Here is a 21,024-nt window from a genome sequence, read left to right on the forward strand (position 1 = left end):
TTCAAAAAATGTATTAGGCTGGGCGTGGTGGCTCACGCCTGTAATCCCAGCACTTTGGGAGGCTGAGGCGGGCAGATCACTTGAGGTCGGGAGTTCAAGACCAGCCTGGCCAACATGCTGAAACCCTGTCTCTACTAAAAATACAAAAATTAGCCAGGGCTGATGGCAGGCACCTGTAATCCCAGCTACTCAGGAGGCTGAGACAGGAGAATCGCTTGAATCTGGGAGGTGGAGGTTGCAGTGAGCCGAGATTGCACCACTGCACTCCAGCCTGGGTGACAGAGTGAGACTCCATCTCAAAAAAAAATATTAATAACTTAGTAAGTTGAAGATGTATTAAAATTCTTATGGTCACATTTATAATAAATTGTTTCTATACTAGCAACAGAAATAGAGACCGTGCCAGCCCCCTTTGAAAATTCATTATTTCATTCTTAGTTCTATTAATGAGTGACAAGAAAGATGTTAAAATCATGGTCACTGTAAAATCTAGCATCTCTCCTACAAGAAATATTTTCTTGATCTAATTGAAGAAAAAGAAATTTGATTTTTTAACTAATTTCTCCTACTAACTGATTAGCTTAAGTAATCTGTAAAACAGAAAAAAAAATCTGTAAGATGGAAATAATATGGCTCTTAGAGAGCTGCTTGGTAAATTCAGTGAGATAAAAGATATTACAGTATTTTGTAAAATGTAAAGTCCTAGTAAATATGATTTAAAGAGTCTGTGTAGAGTTGGGCGCAGTGGTGCACGTCTGTAGTCCCAGCTACCAGGAGGCTGAGGCAGGAGGATCACTCAAATCCAGGAGTTTGAGGCCAGCCTGAGCAACACAGACCCTGTCTCCAAAGAAAAAAAGATTCTATTTGGGTGTGAATATGGCTGAATGAAAGACAGCCATCAGTATTTACACCAGATTATGGATCAACCTTTTGGGAAGGAATACGCTTGCCAGTCTTGGCAACCTTAGACTGCGATTCAGTAACAAGTGGCTCAAATGACCCTGGACACTTTTGTCTACTGCTTTGGACTTTAAATTTGCACTCAAGTGTTCAAAAATCCCAAGCTAAAAAATCAACTAAGGTATTTCAAGCTGATAGCGTCTCTGGGATGCTTGGCAGAAACAAAAGCAAAATCATTCTGGAGGGATAATGCTGGAGAAACCTCGCTGTGCTATCTAGGAGTCTTAACCTATTGGACTAGCTATTATACTACCTACATATGTCAGCCTAATAATTGAGGTGGAAATGTCTGTCACCAACTGCCAGCCTCAACTCACTTATGAATTTGTCTAGCATAACCTGTTTACCAAAACCAGCAGGAGAAAGGAAAATTGTGAGTCAGTCTTACTTTTGAGCATAGATGCAAAAATCTGAAATAAAATATTAGCAAATGAAATCCATCAACATATTTTTAAAAGAAAGAAAGATATGTGCTGACCAAGTTGGGTTCATCCCAGGAATTCAAGGATGACTTAACATTTAAAAAATCTATTAATGTAACCTTCCACATCAGCAAATTAGGTAAAAAACTGTATGATCAAATCAAATGCAGAAAAAAGCATTTGAGGATGTTCAACACTCATTTTAAGAGTGGTAAAGTAGTTAATTAAGCCTGCTCGTAAGCCAGACTTCTGCGTTCAAATTCTAGTTCCACCCCTGACCTGGGACAAAATACTTAACTTACACTGTACCTCAGTTTACTCATGATGAAATAGGGATAGTAACTTCAGAGATTTGTTATAATGAGTTAATCTGTGTAAAGTGCTTGGAACAATGTCTGACACCTGGCATATACTCAATAAATGTTAGTTAATTATTTTTATGATAAAAGCTCTTAAACTAGGAATAGAAGGAGACTTCCATGGCCTGATTTACTCATCAAAAACCCAGAGCAAACATTATTATTAAAGATGTGAAGCATTTTCTTTAAAATCCGAAACAAGAAAAACATGCATACCATAACTGTGTCTCTTCAATACTGTATTAGAATTGTAGATAACACAAAATGAAAAACAAAATAAATAAAAGGTACATGAGATGGATAAAACAAAATCATCATCATTCTCAAACAATACAGTTAGCTACATAGAAATCCAAGAAACTCTACAAATTATAAAAACTATACAATTTAGCAGGGATGCTGAATGCATTAGTTTTTTTAAGTTTATTCTTAAGCATTATTGTAAAAAGCTAAAAAAAATTTAAAACATTTTCCCAATATTATTTACAATAGCAACAAAGTCCTAGGACTCAACCTAACAAAAGGCACGTAAAACCTTCATAGAAAAAAATAGAATTTTTAAAAGACATTTTTAAAGGACCTAAGTAGAAGGAGAAATAATCCATGTTAATGAATAGGAAGACTCGATTTCATAAAGATCATTTCTGCCAAGTCAAACTACAAATTCAGAGAATTTTCATAAGAATTCCAGCAGATACTTTGTGGAATTTAACAAGCTTGACCTAAAATTCATATGGAAGATAAAGGAGCCAGGAATATCTAAGGCAATTTGAAGAAAAACAAGAAAGAAGGACTTGTTCTTCCAGATATCAAGATGTTATCTTACAGCTATAATAATGAAGGCAGAGACTGACTTCCAACATGACAATGTGAGAAGCTCCACTGATATGCTCCCTTGTCAAACTGGTGAAAATTATTTTTGGAACTACAGACATTTAATAGCTTCTAGAAATGGTACTAAGGACAAAAAGCAAATGAAGAGACATCTATTCAAGAAAATCTACAAAAATTTGGTAAGAAGGAAAACTTTGTGATATTTGAACCAAGATCACTCCCTCCTTTCTGTCTTCCCAGGTCAGCGATGTGGAGACTCCACTCCACAATGCTGTAGCCAAGAACACAGAGCTCCCTCTCCTCCCAGCTGCTAGTCAGAGGGCTTTCTTCCTGGGAGAAGCAGGACAAACATTTTCTGCCTTGCCTCCAGCTACCTTTTGCTAAGGCTGTCCTGGGCAAATATGGTCCCAACTACTTGAGAGGCTGAGGTGGGAAAATCACTTGAGTCCAGGAGTTGGAGGCTGCAGTGAGTCATGATTATGCCACTGCACTCCAGCTTGGTTGACAGAGTAAGACCCTGTCTCAAAAAAATAAAAAAGTAAAAGTAAAAAAGAAAGAACAATGAATAGTCTGAGATTGTATTTTGCTTACAAGCTAGCAAGTTAGCCTGACAGTTTGATGGTTGCTGGCAAAAGACACAAAACTTTTGGATCAGAGACGAAAGACTTTCTTATCCATGGCACAGCTAGCAGCATGAGCTTCATGTTTTTGTCATTTCCTCTTGCCTCCAAAGTCCCATCAGAGCGATGCAGAGAGGCCCACGTAGATACTACACACACCATGTGTCATGGCTTAGGAATCCTAATCTTAGGGATCTCTCATCTTTTATAATGGGTTGCAAGCAAACCTTTGCTCAGGAGGAGGTATTATGTTTATTATTCTGGATGGTAAACAAACCTGCCCTCTGTTCTGGAAAGAAACACTATCTCTGTTGTCAAATCTGTTCATTACACAAACGTCCTTGAAAGTTAGTCTAGAACAAAAGCTGTCTTATGTCTTCTGCACATCTTATGTACCTTTGTACATAAGATGTGCAGAAACACGAGAGACCCTTCAAGAATTGTCTCCCAACAATAATTAATTGGGGAATGCAGATTAAAACATTTAGATACAACTTCATACCGATCAGATTGGCAACATGTAAATGTCTACAAATATTAATATTAGGCTGTAGAACAACAAGAATTCTCATACATTGCTGATGAGAGTGTCAACTGTTACAGCCATTTTGAGATCAGTTTAGTAAGATGTAGTAAAGTTCAAGGTACACATACTCTACAACCCAGTAATTCTGGTTCTAGGTGCATACCAGAGAAAAACTCCTGAACATCTGTATAATGAAAAATGATTTAGAACATTTATTGCAGCATATTTGTAGTAGTCAACAACTTGTTTTATTAGCCTCTCTATTCCTCTGCATGCCATGCTTCTAATATTTGTTAATTAAAATTGCACATATATACATATATGCACATACAAATACATATTTTATGGTATCAAATGCCTTTGAAAGAACCATTAAAGTGAGCATATAAAATAGTAAAATAATAAACTATTTAATCTGTAAGCCCCTGTCTATAAATAGGGCTCTAGTAGGGTTTTTTTGTTTGTTTGTTTGTGAGTCAGTATTTCACTCTTGTCGCCCAGGCTAGAGTGTAGTGGCGCAATCATGGCTCACTGCAGCCTTGAACTCCTGTGCTTGAGCAATCCTTCTGCCTCAGCCTCCCAAGCAGCTGGGACTACAGGCACGCACCACTACACCTGGCTAAGTTATTTTGTTTTTGTTGAGACAGGATCTAGCCCAGGCTGGTCTCAAATTCTTGGCCTCCAGCGATTTTCCCACATCAGTCTCCCAAAGCATATGTAGTAGTTATTTTTTTTTATAAATGAGGAAACCAAAACTCAAAGAGATTAACAAGCTTGCCTAAGGGAATTGGAAATTCAAACCCATGTGTCTATATTTACTAGGAAAAGACAGAAAAATTAATGCTTTCCCATACCTCCTTCCACAGCATTCACATCACTTACTCCTCAAACATGTTTATATAGTATTTCTGTCATATGATTCCTCTTGTATTATCAAGAGCTGGCTGTTCTAAACCCTAATTTTCCACCCAGAAAAAAATTTGTCTCAGCCACCCCCACAGCTATGATGGCAATCTGGGATAACCAGGCTTAAGTCAAATAAACAGAGAGTCAAAAAAGAGGAAAAATAAACTCTTCACAGTGGTTGTGAGGCCTTCAGCACAAAATTCAAGGCTACTCATTTTTCCTGATGCCTTGCTTCAAGATGCCAGCCTTCTTTTACTCCAAAATATTTGCCCTACGGTCTAGAGTTCACTGCTCTGCTTATAAAGACAACCACTGCCAGTGCACCCACATGCCCTGCTGAATCAACTCTTATTTCCATCCCCTTATTCCTTCTTTCATTCCCTCATTCAGGTGTTTTTCAGTGCCTTCTCTGTGGCATGTACTGTGTTTTCCTTTTATTTCTCCCTTCCAGAAACTGTAGCAACAGCTAAACCAGATTGAATGTGCCCTTGAGAATTTAGATGAGTCACTCTGTCATCCCTAGTTAACCATTAGGAGTGAATGCCTTTATGGATGTAGGAATGTGTCCATTTAAGTTTGATATATTTAAAATGCATTTATAGATAGCAACAGGGTAGGGATTTTTCAAAAAGCATTTCTGACTGGATTCAAATAAGCTCTATTTTCTTTATGTACTGGTACAGAAAAATCTCTTAACATATATTGTTGAACAAAAAGGTTAAGGTGTAGCACGGTGTATATAGTGTGCTGCCATGAATATATCTATACATACTTGCTAGTAAATATATGTCTCTGGGAGGATACATAAAAAGCTAATAATGTTAATTGCCTTAGGGAAGAGGAGCTGTGGGGCTAGAAATACAAGAGTAAGATGAAAACCTTTTTCTGTAAACCCTTTTATAACTTCTGTATTGGACCTATATGCATATATTATCTGTTCAAAAATTAAATTATTTTAAATTTAAGTATCATAGGTTCTATTAGTACTATGAATATGATACACCTTAATTATATTTCATTCATTCAACAAATATTTGAATGCCTACTATTTGCTGGATAAAATACATCAAACATTCTTTTTAAGATAAGAGATGTCCCCAGATTCATTTACTTCCCACCCAATAAAGAACCCAGTATCTATAGTGGTAAATGGGTGAGCAAACACTCTAACTGGGAGAACTCTGAGCTTGGATTTCAATGCCAACGCAACCTGGAAATAAGGCCTCTTGAACTAGAAGTAATCAGGACTCAAAACTGAGATCCTGCACATGAGCCAGGACCTTCAAAAGGCTATATCCTTGGTTTAAAAGAGGAGGCAAAGGGGTAGAGATTAGAACAAGTTGGCCTATTGGTAAAAAGAAGACAAAGAAGCTTCTCTGCTTCAGACTAGCATTTGGGTGGAAACAAAAGCCCTATAAGTTTGGGGTTCACATTTATATTCTGATTATTTCAGGAATCCTCAAGTCAAGAAATTAGCATAAGTGTACTGGGCTGATGAATGCTAAACTTCCCTTGAGAAACACATCCTCAACCTATACAGTACAAAGTTCCTCCAGAATGAAGCCCCACTGAGAATAATATTGTTCACAATCCAAAATTACAAAATACACTTGAGTGAAAGACAGCAGACATAGTAAACTACAGTATTAGACTTTGAGGAACTTCAGTAAAACTTGGATAAAAATTATCAGAATAAGTCTGTATAAAATCAAGGAATCAAAAACACAAGAAAAGACATTCCAAAAAAGAACAGGCAGATTTGGAAGAGAACCAGATAGAACTTATGTAAATAAAAAAAATACAGAAATTTTACAGCGGATAAGTTAAAGTGAAGAATTGACACAAGTTAAAAAAAATTTGGTGAAAATATTTGCCTAAAGAAATTGCCAAAAAGGCAGCACAGAAAGGTAAAGAAATGATAAATGTAAAGAGACATTAAGAGTGGAACAAGAGAGTTCAGCATTTATTTATCTTAATTTGTTTTTTGAGACAGAGTCTCGCTCTGTCACCCAGGCTGGAGTGCAGTGGTGTGATCTCAACTCAGTGCACCCTCCGCCTCCCAGGTTCAAGCGAGTCTCCTGCCTCACCCTCCAGAGTAGCTGGGACTACAGGCATGCGCCACCATACCCAGCTAGTTTTTGTATTTTTAGTAGAGACGGGGTTTTACCATGTTGACCAGGCTGGTCTCAAACTCCTGGCCTCAAATGATCCGCTTGCCTTGGCCTCCCAAAGTGCTGGGATTACAGGCATGAGCCACTGTACCCAGCCTAATTTTTTTATTTTTAATTTTTGTGGGTGCATAGTAGATGCATATTTATGGGGTACATGAGATACTTTGATACAGGGATCCAATGTGTAATAATCACATCATGATAAATGGGGTGTCCATTCCCTCAAGCATTTATCCTTTGTGTTACAAACAATCTAATTAAACTCTTTTACTTATTTTGAAGTATACAATTAAATTATTATTGACTATAATCATCCTGTTGTGCCGTCAAATACTGGGTCTTATTCTTTGTAACAATTTTTTTGTACCCATTAACCATCCCCATTTCCGCCCTCATGTCCCTACAACCCTTCCCAGCCTCTCGTAACCATCCCTCTACTCTCTATCTATGTAGCTTCCATTGTTTTTATTTTTAGCCCCCACAAATAAGTGAGAATATGTGAAGTTTGCCTTTCTGTGCCTGGCGTATTTCACTTAACACAATGACCTCCAGTCCATCTATGTTGTTGCAGATGACAGAATCTCATTCTTTTTTATGGCTGAATAGTGTTCCGTTGTGCATATATACCACATTTTCTTTATCCATTCATCTGTTGATGGACACTTAGGTTGCTTCCAAATCTTGGCTATTGTGAACAGTGCTGCAACAAACATGGCAGTGCAGATACCTCTTTAATATGCTGATTTCCTTTCTTTTGGGTATATACCCAGGATTGGGATTGCTGGATCATATAGTAGCCTATTTTCAGTTTTTTGAGGAACCTCCAAACTGTTCTCCATAGTGATTGTACTAATTTACATTCCCACCAATGGTGTACAAGGGCTCCCTTTTCTCCACATCCTCGCCAGCGTTTGTTATTGCTTGTCTTTTGGATAAAAGCCAAGTTCAGTATTTTTAATAGGAGTTCCAGAAGGAGAGATTGCAAAAAATTAATATTTGAAGATATACTTACTAATAATTCCTAGAATTGATTTAAACATTGGGACCTTCAGATTCAGAAATTATGAGCTCTGGTTAGTAATAATCTGTGATGTTCATCTGCTAGAATACTATACAGCAGTGAGAATGAGCTACATCTACATGCAATAACGTAAATGAATCTTACACATGCTATTGAGCTGAGATGCCAGACACAAAAGAGTACATACAGTATGGTTTCCATTTATATAAAGGCCAAAAATGGGAAAAACTTATCTCTAGCATTAGTAAAGGGGATAATGATTACCTTGGGTGAAGTAAGGAGGTAGCAGGCAACTAGAAGGGGTTAACAGGGCACGCGTGCTTCTGAGAGTCTAATAATGACCTGATTGTTGATATGTGCTAGTTACATGGATAAATTTCCTTAAGAAAATTTATATACAGTTGACCCTTGAACAACATAGGTGTGAACTGTGTGTGTCCACTTATATGCAGGGTTTTTTTGTTTTGTTTGGTTTGGTTGGTTTTGTTTTTTGTTTTTTTTTATTATACTTTAAGTTTTAGGGTACATGTGCACAACGTGCAGTTACATATGTATACATGTGCCATGTTGGTGTGCTGCACCCATCAACTCATCATTTAACATTAGGTATATCTCCTAATGCTATCCCTCCCCCCTCCCCCCACCCCACAACAGGCCCCGGGGTGTGATGTTCCCCTTCCTGTGTCCACGTGTTCTCATTGTTCAATTCCCACCTATGAGTGAGAATATGCAGTGTTTGGTTTTTTGTCCTTGCGATAGTTTGCTGAGAATGATGGTTTCCAGCTTCATCCATGTCACTACAAAGGACATGAACTCATCATTTTTTATGGCTGCATAGTATTCCATGGTGTATATGTGCCACATTTTCTTAATCCTGTCTATCATTGTTGCACATTTGGGTTGGTTCCAAGTCTTTGCTATTGTGAATAGTGCCACAATAAACATATGTGTGCATGTGTCTTTATAGCAGCATGACTGATACTTTTTTGGGTATATACCCAGTAATGGGATGGCTGGGTCAAATGGTATTTCTAGTTCTAGATCCCTGAGGAATTGCCACACTGACTTCCACAATGGTTGAACTAGTTTACAGTCCCACCAACAGTGTAAAAGTGTTTCTATTTCTCCACATCCTCTCCAGCACCTGTTGTTTCCTGACTTTTTAATGATTGTCATTCTAAGTGGTCTGAGATGGTATCTCATTGTGGTTTTGATTTGCATTTCTCTGATGGCCAGTGATGATGAGCATTTTTTCATGTGTCTCTTGGCTGCATAAATGTCTTCTTTTGAGAAGTGTCTATTGATATCCTTTGCCCACTTTTTGATGGGGTTGTTTGTTTTTTTTCTTGTAGATTTGTTTGAGTTCATTATAGATTCTGGATATTAGCCCTTTGTCAGATGAGTAGATTGCAAAAATTTTCTCCCATTCTGTAGGTTGCCTGTTCACTCTGATGGTAGTTTCTTTTGCTGTGCAGAAGCTCTTTAGTTTAATTAGATCCCATTTGTCAATTTTGGCTTTTGTTGCCATTGCTTTTGGGTGTTTTAGACATGAAGTCCTTGCCCATGCCTATGTCCTGAATGGTATTGCCTGAGTTTTCTTCTAGGGTTTTTATGGTTTTAGGTCTAACATTTAAGTCTTTAATCCATCTTGAATTAATTTTTGTATAAGGTGTAAGGAAGGGATCCAGTTTCAGCTTTCTATGGCTAGCCAGTTTTCCCAGCACCATTTATTAAATAGGGAATCCTTTCCCCATTTCTTGTTTTTGTCAGGTTTGTCAAAGATCAGATGGTTATAGATATGCGGCATTATTTCCGAGGGCTCTGTTCTGTTCCATTGGTCTATATCTCTGTTTTGGTACCAGTACCATGCTGTTTTGGTTACTGTAGCCTTGTAGTATAGTTTGAAGTCAGATAGTGTGATGCCTCCAGCTTTGTTCTTTTGTCTTAGGATTGACTTGGCAATGTGGGCTCTTTTTTGGTTCCATGTGAACTTTAAAGTAGTTTTTTCCAATTCTGTGAGGAAAGTCATTGGTAGCTTGATGGGGATGGCATTGAATCTATAAATTACCCTGGGCAGTGTGGCCATTTTCACAATATTGATTCTTCCTACCCATGAGCATGGAATGTTCTTCCATTTGTTTGTGTCCTCTTTTATTTCATTGAGCAGTGGTTTGTAGTTCTCCTTGAAGAGGTCCTTCACATCCCTTGTAAGTTGGATTCCTAGGTATTTTATTCTCTTTGAAGCAATTGTGAATGGGAGTTCACTCATGATTTGGCTCTCTGTCTGTTATTGTTGTATAAGAATGCTTGTGATTTTTGCACATTGATTTTGTATCCTGAGACTTTGCTCAAGTTGCCTATCAGCTTAAGGAGATTTTGGGCTGAGACGATGGGGTTTTCTAGATACACAGTCATGTCATCTGCAAACAGGGACAATTTGACTTCCTCTTTTCCTGATTGAATATGCTTTATTTCCTTCTCCTGCCTGATTGCCCTGGCCAGAACTTCTAACACTGTGTTGAATAGGAGTGGTGAGAGAGGGCATCCCTGTCTTGTGCCCATTTTCAAAGGGAATGGTTCCAGGTTTTGCCCATTCAGTATGATATTGGCTGTGAGTTTGTCATAGATAGCTCTTATTACTATGAGATACGTCCCATCAATACCTAATTTATTGAGAGTTTTCAGCATGAAGCGTTGTTGAATTTTGTCAAAGGCCTTTTCTGCATCTACTGAGATAATCATATGGTTTTTGTCATTGGTTCTGTTTATATGCTGGATTACGTTTATTGATTTGCGTATGTTGAACCAGCCTTGCATCCCAGGGATGAAGCCCACTTAATCATGGTGGATAAGCTTCTTGATGTGCTGCTGGATTCGGTTTGCCAGTATTTTATTGATGATTTTTGCATCAGTATTCATCAGGGATATTGGTCTAAAATTCTCTTTTTTTGTTGTGTCTCTGCCAGGCTTTGGTAGCAGGGTGATGCTGGCCTCATAAAATGAGTTAGGGAGGATTCCATCTTTTTCTATTGATTGGAATAGTTTCAGAAGGAATGGTACCAGCTCCTCCTTGTACCTCTGGTGGAATTCGGCTGTGAATCCATCTGGTCCTGGACTTTTTTTGGTTGGTGAGCTATTAATTTTTGCCTCAATTTCAGATCCTGTTATTGATCTCTTCAGAGATTCAACTTCTTCCTGATTTAGTCTTGGGAGGGTGTATGTGTCCAGGAATTTATCCATTTCTTCTAGATTTTCTAGTTTATTTGCGTAGTGGTGTTTATAATATTCTCTGATGGTAGTTTGTATTTCTCTGGGATTGGTGGTGATGTCCCCTTTATCATTTTTTATTGTGTCTATTTGATTCTTCTCTCTTTTCTTCTTTATTAGTCTTGCTAGCAGTCTATCAATTTTGTTGATCTTTTCAAAAAACCAGCTCCTGGATTCATTGAGTTTTTGAAGGGTTTTTTGTGTCTCTATCTCCTTCACTTCTGCTCTGATCTTAGTTATTTCTTGCCTTCTGCTAGCTTTTGAATGTGTTTGCTCTTGCTTCTCTAGTTCTTTTAATTGTGATGTTAGGGTGTCAATTTTAGATCTTTCCTGCTTTCTCTCGTGGGCATTTAGTGCTATAAATTTCCCTCTACACACTGCTTTGAATGTGTCCCAGAGATTCTGGTATGTTGTGTCTTTGTTCTCATTGGTTTCAAAGAACATCTTTATTTCTGCCTTCATTTCGTTATGTACCCAATAGTCATTCAGGAGCAGGTTGTTCAGTTTCCATGTAGTTGAGTGGTTTTGAGTGAGTTTCTTAATCCTGAGTTCTAGTTTGATTGCACTGTGGTCTGAGAGACACTTTGTTATAATTTCTGTTCTTTCACATTTGCTGAGGAGTGCTTTACTTCCAACTATGTGATCAATTTTGGAATAAGTGCAGTGTGGTGCTGAGAAGAATGTATATTCTGTTGATTTGGGGTGGAGAGTTCTGTAGATGTCTATTAGGTCCTCTTGGTGCAGAGCTGAGTTCAATTCCTGGATATCCTTGTTAACTTTCTGTCTCATGGATCTGTCTAATGTTGACAGTGGGGTGTTGAAGTCTCCCATTATTATTGTGTGGGAGTCTAAGTCTCTTTCTAGGTCTCTAAGGATTTGCATAGCCTCAAAATAAAGGGATGGAGGAAGATCTACCAAGCAAATGGAAAACAAAAAAAGACAGGGGTTGCAATCCTAGTCTCTGATAAAACACTTTAAACCAACAAAGATCAAAAGAGACAAAGAAGGCCATTACATAATGGTAAAGGGATCAATTCAACAGGAAGAGCGAACTATCCTAAATATATATGCACCCAATACAGGAGCACCCAGATTCATATGCAGGGTATTTTTTTTAAATGAATATATTGGAAAATATTTTGGAGATTCCCGACAACTTGAAAAAAACTCAATTTTGCAGCCTAGAAATATCAAAAAATTAAGGAAAAGTTACATGTCATGAATGCATAAAATATATGTAGATACTAGTATATTTCATCATTTACCATCATAAAATACACACAAATCTATTTTTTTTAATTATACTCTAAGTTCTAGTTTACATGTGCACAACGTGCAGGTTTGTTACATATGTATACATGTGCCATGTTTGTGTGCTGCACCCATTAACTCATCATTTACATTAGGTTTATCTCCTAATGCTATCCCTCCACCCTCCCCCCCAATAAATCTATTATAAAAAGTTAAAATTTATCAAAACTTGTACACTCAAACACAGACCGTTCATGGCACCAAAGCTGAGAAAAGTGTAAACGATTGTAAAAATGCAATATTAAATCATAACTGCATAAAATTAACTGTAGTACATACTATTCTGTAGTAATTTTGTATATACCTCCTGTTGCTATTACAGTGAGCTCAAGTGTTGCCAGTCTGTGCTTAAAGTGCCAGGTGATGCTGGTCATCTCTACATGAGCAGTTTGTCCCTCCAGTAAATTGTGTATTACAGTAAAAAAGTGATCTCGCAGTTCTTGTGTATTTTTTGTGTTTAGTACACTACCATAAACCTTGAATAACACAAGGGGGCCCATACAAAATGCCACTAGTGATGCTGGAAGTGTTCCCGAGAAGGAAAGTATGACATTACAAGAAAAAGTTAAGTTGCTTGATATGTACCATAGCTTGAGGTCTGCCACCACAGTAGCCACCATTTCAAACAGATGATTCATCTTGGAAACAGGCAACATAAACATACAGCATCAATAAATACAGTACAGTACTATACATGTATTTTATCTTATGATTTTCTTAATAACATTTTCTATGGCTTATTGTTAAGAAGACATATAACATACAAAATATGTGTTAACTGACAGTTTATTTACTGGTAAGGCTACTAGTCAGCCATAGAATATTAGTAGTTAAGTTTTTGGAGAGTCAGCACTTATATGTGGCTTTTCTAATTCATGTGGAGTTGGCACACCTAACCCCCATGTTGTTCAAGACTCAACTGTATATGATTTTGGTACTCTTCTGTGTGCATTTTATACTCTTTAAAAAGTATACAGACACCAAAAAAGTCTAAACCTAGGCAGATATACAGTAGCGGTGTTATTGTTTCTGTGTAAAATCTCATTTAGCCTTTTCTACAAATGTTTGAGCTAGGTACTGCCTTCCCCCATTTTTAGTTGAAAAACTACAGTTCAGAGATGTTACCTTGACAGGGTAATCCAAGCTGTAGGTTGCAGAGCCAAGACACTTGTATAGGTCTTCTGATTCTACATCCAGACCTCTTTTCACAATTCCATAAATAATTGCAGTCCTGCTGTCTTTTTAAGGAAGACATTATTTTGTGGAAGATAATCTTTCATAGAAATCAAATTAAAGAAAATCTTTTCTTATTGGTTACCTTGGTCAGTGATTCAAGGCTAGTTTTCAAGACTGTACTTGGGAGTAAATGTATATCAATATTTCTGTCTATCTGTGTGCTTTTATATTTTTATTTCTGTTCACCAAGAGTTTATACATTAATAAAAATTATCCCTGATTCAGAAATCTTGCCTAAAATTGATCTAGAACTTCTGTTTCTCTCAGGTTATATTAATCATCATGGAAAGAACAAAACAAATGCCATATATGTTAAAATCAAGATAATCAAATACTAAATATCCCTATAAGTTCTGGCATTACAAATATATAAAACTAAAATATTCTGACAATTCAGGAATATTTAATAAAAATTACTATTTTCAGTTTAATTCGTAATCACTTATAGGAGTGGGTTATTTTTAATTTATAATTTTTCACTAGGTCACTGGATTCTTGCCAGTTTTTAAGGTAGTCAAAACAGTCTTGCATGTAATAATAATAATAACGATTTATTAAGCACCTATTATATGCCAGAGGATCTGCTGGGCATATTTGTTATTCATTTAATCACTTAATATTATTTAACCCTTTTTATTTAGTGGGCAGTCAGTTACTATTTGTTGATTTTATTTTATTTCAGGACTCTTAGCCTACTCTTGGAACTTTCATAAAACTATAAGTATCATTAAATCCAGTGAGTGCAGACAGTGTTGGGGATGTCTTTGGGGACTTAGTTATTATTTTTTATGAATTATGGTTGGGCTTGACAGCTGTCCTTGTGTTGACAGCTCTTCTGATTATAGCAGTTGTCAAACTCCATCCTTAAGCAGGTTGTAAATCCTGGCTTCTTCCGATTAAAACTGGGTCAGAGCCAATCACAGGTTAACTAGAGGCCGGTATTCTACTGCTGCACGTCCTTACTAGTTCATTCTAAATAGGCTTTGTGTGGCAGCATACTAAAACCCTTATGTGCCTATATTTTACCTGGGTTTTTTTTAATCTTCAGATATTGGTCCTCCTGTTACTTCATGATTAAACATGGTCCTTGCTGAAGAGTATATTGGTATAAGTATGGTCTTACTTATAAATGGCCTGTTAGCCTTCCCCTCCTCTTCCTCCACTGGGAATACTAATATCATTGCATCTTTGTCTCCCAGGGGAAATCAAGGCTTTTCCTTGCACGTGCAGTCATGTGATTTCAGAGTGGGCAGGCTTTGTATCCTCATGAGCCCTCAGTCTTCCACGCAAAGCACCATCTGTTCTGTTACCTCCACACTGTTACAGGGCAGTGGGAGGAGGCATTAGAGTGAAAATAAATAAAATAAAAAAAGAAAGAAATTCATTATCAAAACCCTGAGGATTAATGGAGTCAGAAGGCTCACTGCTCTGAATGGAAATTCATCTTCACCTGTGCCAGTGTCAGGGCTGCCTCTATGGCACTTGACAAATAGAGGTTCCCAGGGTACCATAAATTCAGCAACTGTTCTAATCCCTATAGACTTGCTCGAGCTTTTCTGAGATGGGCTTATGACTGTTTTTGTATTTCCCAGCACATTGTGGGCACCAGTATATCCCCTCATTAATTTGGTAAAATGTTAGCACCCTTTCCTCCTCATTTTTCTCTCATATTCTTTGCCTTTGTCTGTTTTGAAAGGGTGGGCAGAGTACACATTTCTGAAAGATGACTCTACGTTATGACTTGTGTTTCACTGAACATGCCAAAGGCAGAGAAATCAATTAACTAATGAATTTTGAGCAAACAGTAAGTGCCCAGCATTATGCTAGATGGAGAAGAGAATACAAAAAGAAGCATATACTCAAGTAGTTCGGCATCTCATTGTGGGGTACAAAGCATATTTTTTCAACAACTATTTGTTGGGCAACTATATGTGCAAGTAGGCTCTGTGCTAACATAAACATAATGGATGCCTCTCAACAGTGAGTCTCCAACAGATACTACAAGTGGCCTCCTCATATCAGGATAAGATGCACCCGTGTGGTTTAAAAGGACCCTTGTCCTTTAAGTTATTCAGTCTCATTCTTTTTTATCTATATAACTTCCTCATTGTTTATGCTGTCATGTAAGTCTGTCTTTGCATAACTCCCAGGCATTTGTTAATAAAACCCATTTCATATGAATGCCGTATTTCTTGCTCTGAATTACTGTTTTGCCACCTTAAATTCCAAATTCATATCTCACATTATAGTTAGACCTGAGCTAAAATTTCATTCACATCTGTCAAGTTAGGGAATTATTATTAGCCTCAGGTAGCATTTTCATAGCTGGTTGACTAGAGTTCCCTAGATGTGGAACTTAAATTCTTAAGCTCCATACCTGGGTTGGTGCCCATAGATTATATCATATCTCACCACTGGAATGGTCACATCATCATACAGCATAAATGTAATTAATGTCCCTTTGTCTGAGATGGCCATCTTTTGTGTCTTCAGCCATAGCACACATCTACTTAGCCCTGATCTTCTCGCGTAACTGTTGGGCTGGAATTGAGCCAAGCGTGATCTGACAGATCATGATGGTTATTATTGTGTATTATAGATTTATACAATGGGAAGTTTATTCCTGTGATACTGCTAAAGGTCCTATTTTAAAGCCTAAGTTTTTCTTACAATAAGTTGAGACTAATAACTGCAGTGTAAAGGTTAAAGTAGCTAGTTCTATGCAGGATAAATAGCCTTTTTTTCACAGCTACTTGATATAAGGCAGTGTGTCTTCAACTTTGTTGTATTTTATAAGAGATTGTCTTTCATTTTAATCCAATTTGGTATACAGTGATTCATGATAAAACCCTTCAGAAGTTTAAAATTAAAATGTTGGCTAAAATTATTTTTGGGCCAGGCACAGTGGCTCATGCCTGTTATCCCAGCACTTTGGGAGGCCAAGGCAGGTGGGTCACCTGAGGTCAGGAGTTTGAGACCAGCCTGGCCAACATGGTGAAACCCCATCTCTACTAAAAAATACAAAAACAATTAGCTGTGCTTGGTGGTGGGCACCTGTAATCCCAGCTACTCAGAAGGCTGAGGCAGGAGAATCGCTCGAACCCGGGAGGCAGCGGTTGCAGTGAACCAAGATCATGCCATTGCACTGCAGCCTGGGTGACAAGAGTAAGACTCCATCTCAAAAAATGATAATAATGATAAAATTATTTTGGGAGGCAATTTTAAAGTCTCAAAAAGATACTATAATCCTAAACACTCTCTTGAATCCTCGGCCTTGGTAAAGATGATACCGTCTCTTCCTCCCTGTCTGTGGCATCCCTCAAGATGCAGAATAGCTCTTGAGTCTCAGGAGCTACCCAAAACTATGATCTCAGCCAATCAGCAGTGACCCTGGGGTTGGAACAGGCAATTCTTGCCTCCCTGTATGTTTTATCCTATTCTCCATTCATCAGATATTAATATCTGTATCTTGGTAGCCTTCTAAGAAACCCCACATCACTGAAGGCAGAGATAGCATTCACAAATGCTCTGATTTTAGCTCACAAAAAAATCTACCCTCCACTTTGGTTCACTTAGAAGCACCTCTGAGCTTATATGGTTATGGATTAGAGTTTGGTGCCTAAGCTTGTCAGGATAAGTAATGTAAAGGATCACAAAATATATCCCAAGTACCTATCACAACCTGGTTTTGGCTGTCGTCTCTGTGCACACTTCACAGCACATAGCCGTGAAGCCCTGAGCTGGAAGTACCCACACAAGGAGAAAAGATGGTCAAGGGAACCAGAGAAACTACTTTATCTTTACCTAAGTACCATTAGAGAGCAAAAGAAGAAATATCACTGCTAAATCATTTAAAACAAACCCCTGGGGAGTTCTGCTTCCACTATTAAGATGTAGAAAACTGCAAGAGAACTTCATTCTCACCCTAACAAAAGAAAAAGATAGTCTACAAAATCATAACTTTTTGTGAACACATCGGAGAGCAGAGGTTTCACGGCAGCCAAATAAACTGAATTTCAAAGAGTGACAAGCCCCTATAAGACACACAAACTGTTTCACCTTTGGCAGAACACCTGAAGAAGAGACAGCCACCATAAAAATAGGTAGGAAGAAAGCAGCTAAGATTAACAAATTGTTAAAGTGAGCTAGCATGACATGTTAGAGTAACTGGGAGCCTGAGACCCAAAAGGAGTCCTCAGTTGCATTCTTTTTCATTAACTGGGTGCTCATGAGAGAAATTTCTTTAGAAGAGAGAAAGCCTCTTCAGTGGCACACAGACATGAAACATTTCCACTTCCCTGTATCCTTCTTTTTTAATTAATTAAATTTTTGACATATAAACATTGTATTTGTTTCAAAATACGATGTTTTGAAATATGTATACATTGTGGAATGGCTGAATTGAGCTAATTAATAGATGCATTGCCTGACATACTTATCATTTTTTGTGGTGAGAAAACTTAAAATTACTCTCAACAATTTTCAAGAATACGATGTTATTATCAACTATAGTCACCGTGTTGTACAATACTAAACTCTTATTTCATTCAAAGCCAAATCCTTAAACCATAGAGGAGGAGCTGAAAGCTTTTCTGGCCACCCCTCCTGCTGCTCCTGGGCTCAAGTAGATATCTACTGCTTTTGAAGTTAGAGTAAAAGCAAAATCTGCCTTCAGGGAGGAACAGGAAAGCCCTGGGCTTAGGACTCTTACAATGATATAAAGCAGAGATTCCCCCACCACTGAAGGCAGGGCAGGAAAGTCTCTCCCACCCAAGACACCCACAACTACCAACACCACATACACACACACCACAGAGTTTGGCTGACATTTGGGGGAGGGGTGTGTAGGAACAATGAGAAATCACCATCCCTGAGGTCCTGCCTAAGACTGAGACCAGCCCAAAAGGACAAAGAACTCCATCTTACTCCCGCCATGAGCCAAGCCGTGAGTAATAAGCAAGAGTAGTCCATTGATGGAGGAGGGAAAAGAATGTAGAGAGAGAGAGACTTCCTCTGTGGTACAGATATGCAGAGACTGCTGAAAGCTAAGGGTGGAGCAAGAATAGTGAAAAAAAAAACCCCAGCACCCTAGCCCCACACTAAGCATAAGGTAGCAGCATCCTATCACTGGAGGAGTTTGAAGGCAGTGATGCACTGAATTTATCTATCACAACAACAAACCCAAACCCAGTTCAGCTACTGACATTCATCTCTGTACACTTTCATCAGAGCTCTTGGATGAGTAGGTGCATTGTCAATGAGAGTAATATTTTGAAAGGAATCTGTTTTCCTGAGCAGTAGGTCTCAACGGTGGGCATAAAATATTTAGTAAACCATGTTGTAAACAGATATGCCATCATCCAGGCTTTGTCATTGCATTTATCGAGTATAGGCAGAGTACATTTAGCATAATTCTTAAGGGCCCTAGGATTTTTGGAATGGTTTATGAGCATTGTCTTCAACTTAAAGTCACCAGTTGCATTAGCCCCTAACCAGAGAATTCACCTGTTTTTTGTTCTGTTTTTTTTTTTTTTTTTTTTTGCTCTGTTGTCCAGGCTGGAGTGCAGTGGTGCAATCTCGGCTCACTGCAACCTCCGCCTCCCGGGTTCAAGCTATTCTCCTGCCTCAGCCTCCCGAGTAGCTGGGACTATAGGCACAAGCCACCACACCCAGCTAGTTTTTTGCATTTTTAGTAAAGATGGGGTTTCACTGTGTTAGCCAGGATGGTTTCGATCTCCTGACCTTGTGATTTGGCCTCCCAAAGTGCTGGGATTACAGGCGTGAGCCACTGCGCCTGGCTGAGAGTTCACCTATTCTTTGAAGACAGGCATTGTTTTCTCCTTTCTAGTTATGAAAATCCTAGATGGCATCTCATAGACAAACCTATGAGGCTGGTTTGTCTACACTGAAAATCTGTTGGCTGGACATGGTAGCTCATGCCTGTAATCCCAGCACTTTGGGAGCCCCGGGTGGGCGGGTCACTTGAGGTCAAGATTTTGAGACCAGCCTGGCCAACATGGTGAAACCCCTTCTCTACCAAAAATACAAAAATTAGCCAGTCATGGTGGCACATGGCCAGTAATCTCACCTACTCAGGAGGCTGAGGTACGAGAATCGCTTGAGCCCAGGAGGCAAAGGTTGCAGGGAGCCAAGATCGCGCCACTGCACTCCAACCTGGGCGACAGAGTGAAATTCTGTCTAATAGAAAAGAAAAAAAGAAAATCTGTTGTGTAGTATAGCCATCCTCATCAGTTATCTTTATCTTAGTTAGATCTTCTGGATAATTTGCTGTCACTTCTGCATCAGCACTTACTGCTTTACCTTGCACTTTTATTTTATGGAGACAACTTTCCTTCAACCTCATGAGTCAGCCTCTGCCAACTCCTAACTTTTTTTCTGCAGTTTCTTCATCTCTTTCAGTCTTCATAGAATGAAAGAGCCAGAGCCTTGCTGTGGATTAGACTTTGGCTTCAGGGGATGTTGTGGCTGGTTTGATCTTCTACCCAGACCACTCAGACTTTTTCTAAATCAGCAATAAGGCTGTTTTGCTTTCCTGTCATTTGTATGTTCACTGGAATAGTGCTTTAATTTTCTTCAAGAACTTTTACTTGGCATTCACAAGTTGGCTGACTGGCACAAAAGCCTAGCTTTTGTCCTATGTTGGTTTTTGACATGCCTTCATTACTAAGCTTAATCATTTCTAGCTTTTGATTGAAAATGAGAGATGTGTGACTCTTCCTTTTACTTGAACACTTGGAGTTCATTGTAGGGTTATTGGCCTAATTTCAATATTATTGTGTCTCAGGGAATAGGGAGACCCAAGGAGAGGGATAGACGAGGGATTGGCTGTTCCATGGTACAGTCAGAACACATACAACATTGGTCGATGAAATTCATATTATATGGGTGCAGTTCATGGCACCCCCAAAAAATTACAATAGTAACATCAAAGATCATTTATCATAGATCCTCACAACAGAAATAACAATAATGAAAAGTTTGAAATATTGTGAGAATCCCCACAGTGTGACACAGAGACACAAAATGAACAAATGCTGTTGGGAAAATGGCACCAATAGACTTGCTTAAATATAGAGTTGCCACAAATCTTTAATTTGAAAAAAAAAATGCATTATCTGTGATGCACAGTAAAGTGAAGCACAATAAAATAAGTTATGCCTATATAAAATATTTTGAACTGAATGAAAATGAAAACACTCTTGTCAAAACTTGTGGGATGCTTGGGAGGCTGAGGCAGGAGAATCGCTTAAGCCAGGCCAGGGAGGCAGAGGTTGCAGCAAGCCAAGATTGCACCACTGCACTTCAGCCTGGGTGACAGAGCAAGACTCCGCCACAAAAAAAAAAAAATTGGGGGATGCAGCTAAACCAGT

At 38.4% G+C, this 21,024-nt stretch overlaps 1 protein-coding gene across 1 annotated transcript in view; it reads left to right on the top strand.

The window, feature by feature from the left end:
- Positions 1-21,024, top strand: part of ACBD6 (acyl-CoA binding domain containing 6) — a 214,518-nt gene that overhangs the window by 186,441 nt on the left and 7,053 nt on the right. The window lies entirely within an intron of this gene.

The sequence above is a fragment of the Pan troglodytes genome, chromosome 1 (assembly GCF_028858775.2).
Source record: "Pan troglodytes isolate AG18354 chromosome 1, NHGRI_mPanTro3-v2.0_pri, whole genome shotgun sequence".
Classification (NCBI taxonomy): Eukaryota; Metazoa; Chordata; class Mammalia; order Primates; family Hominidae; genus Pan; species Pan troglodytes.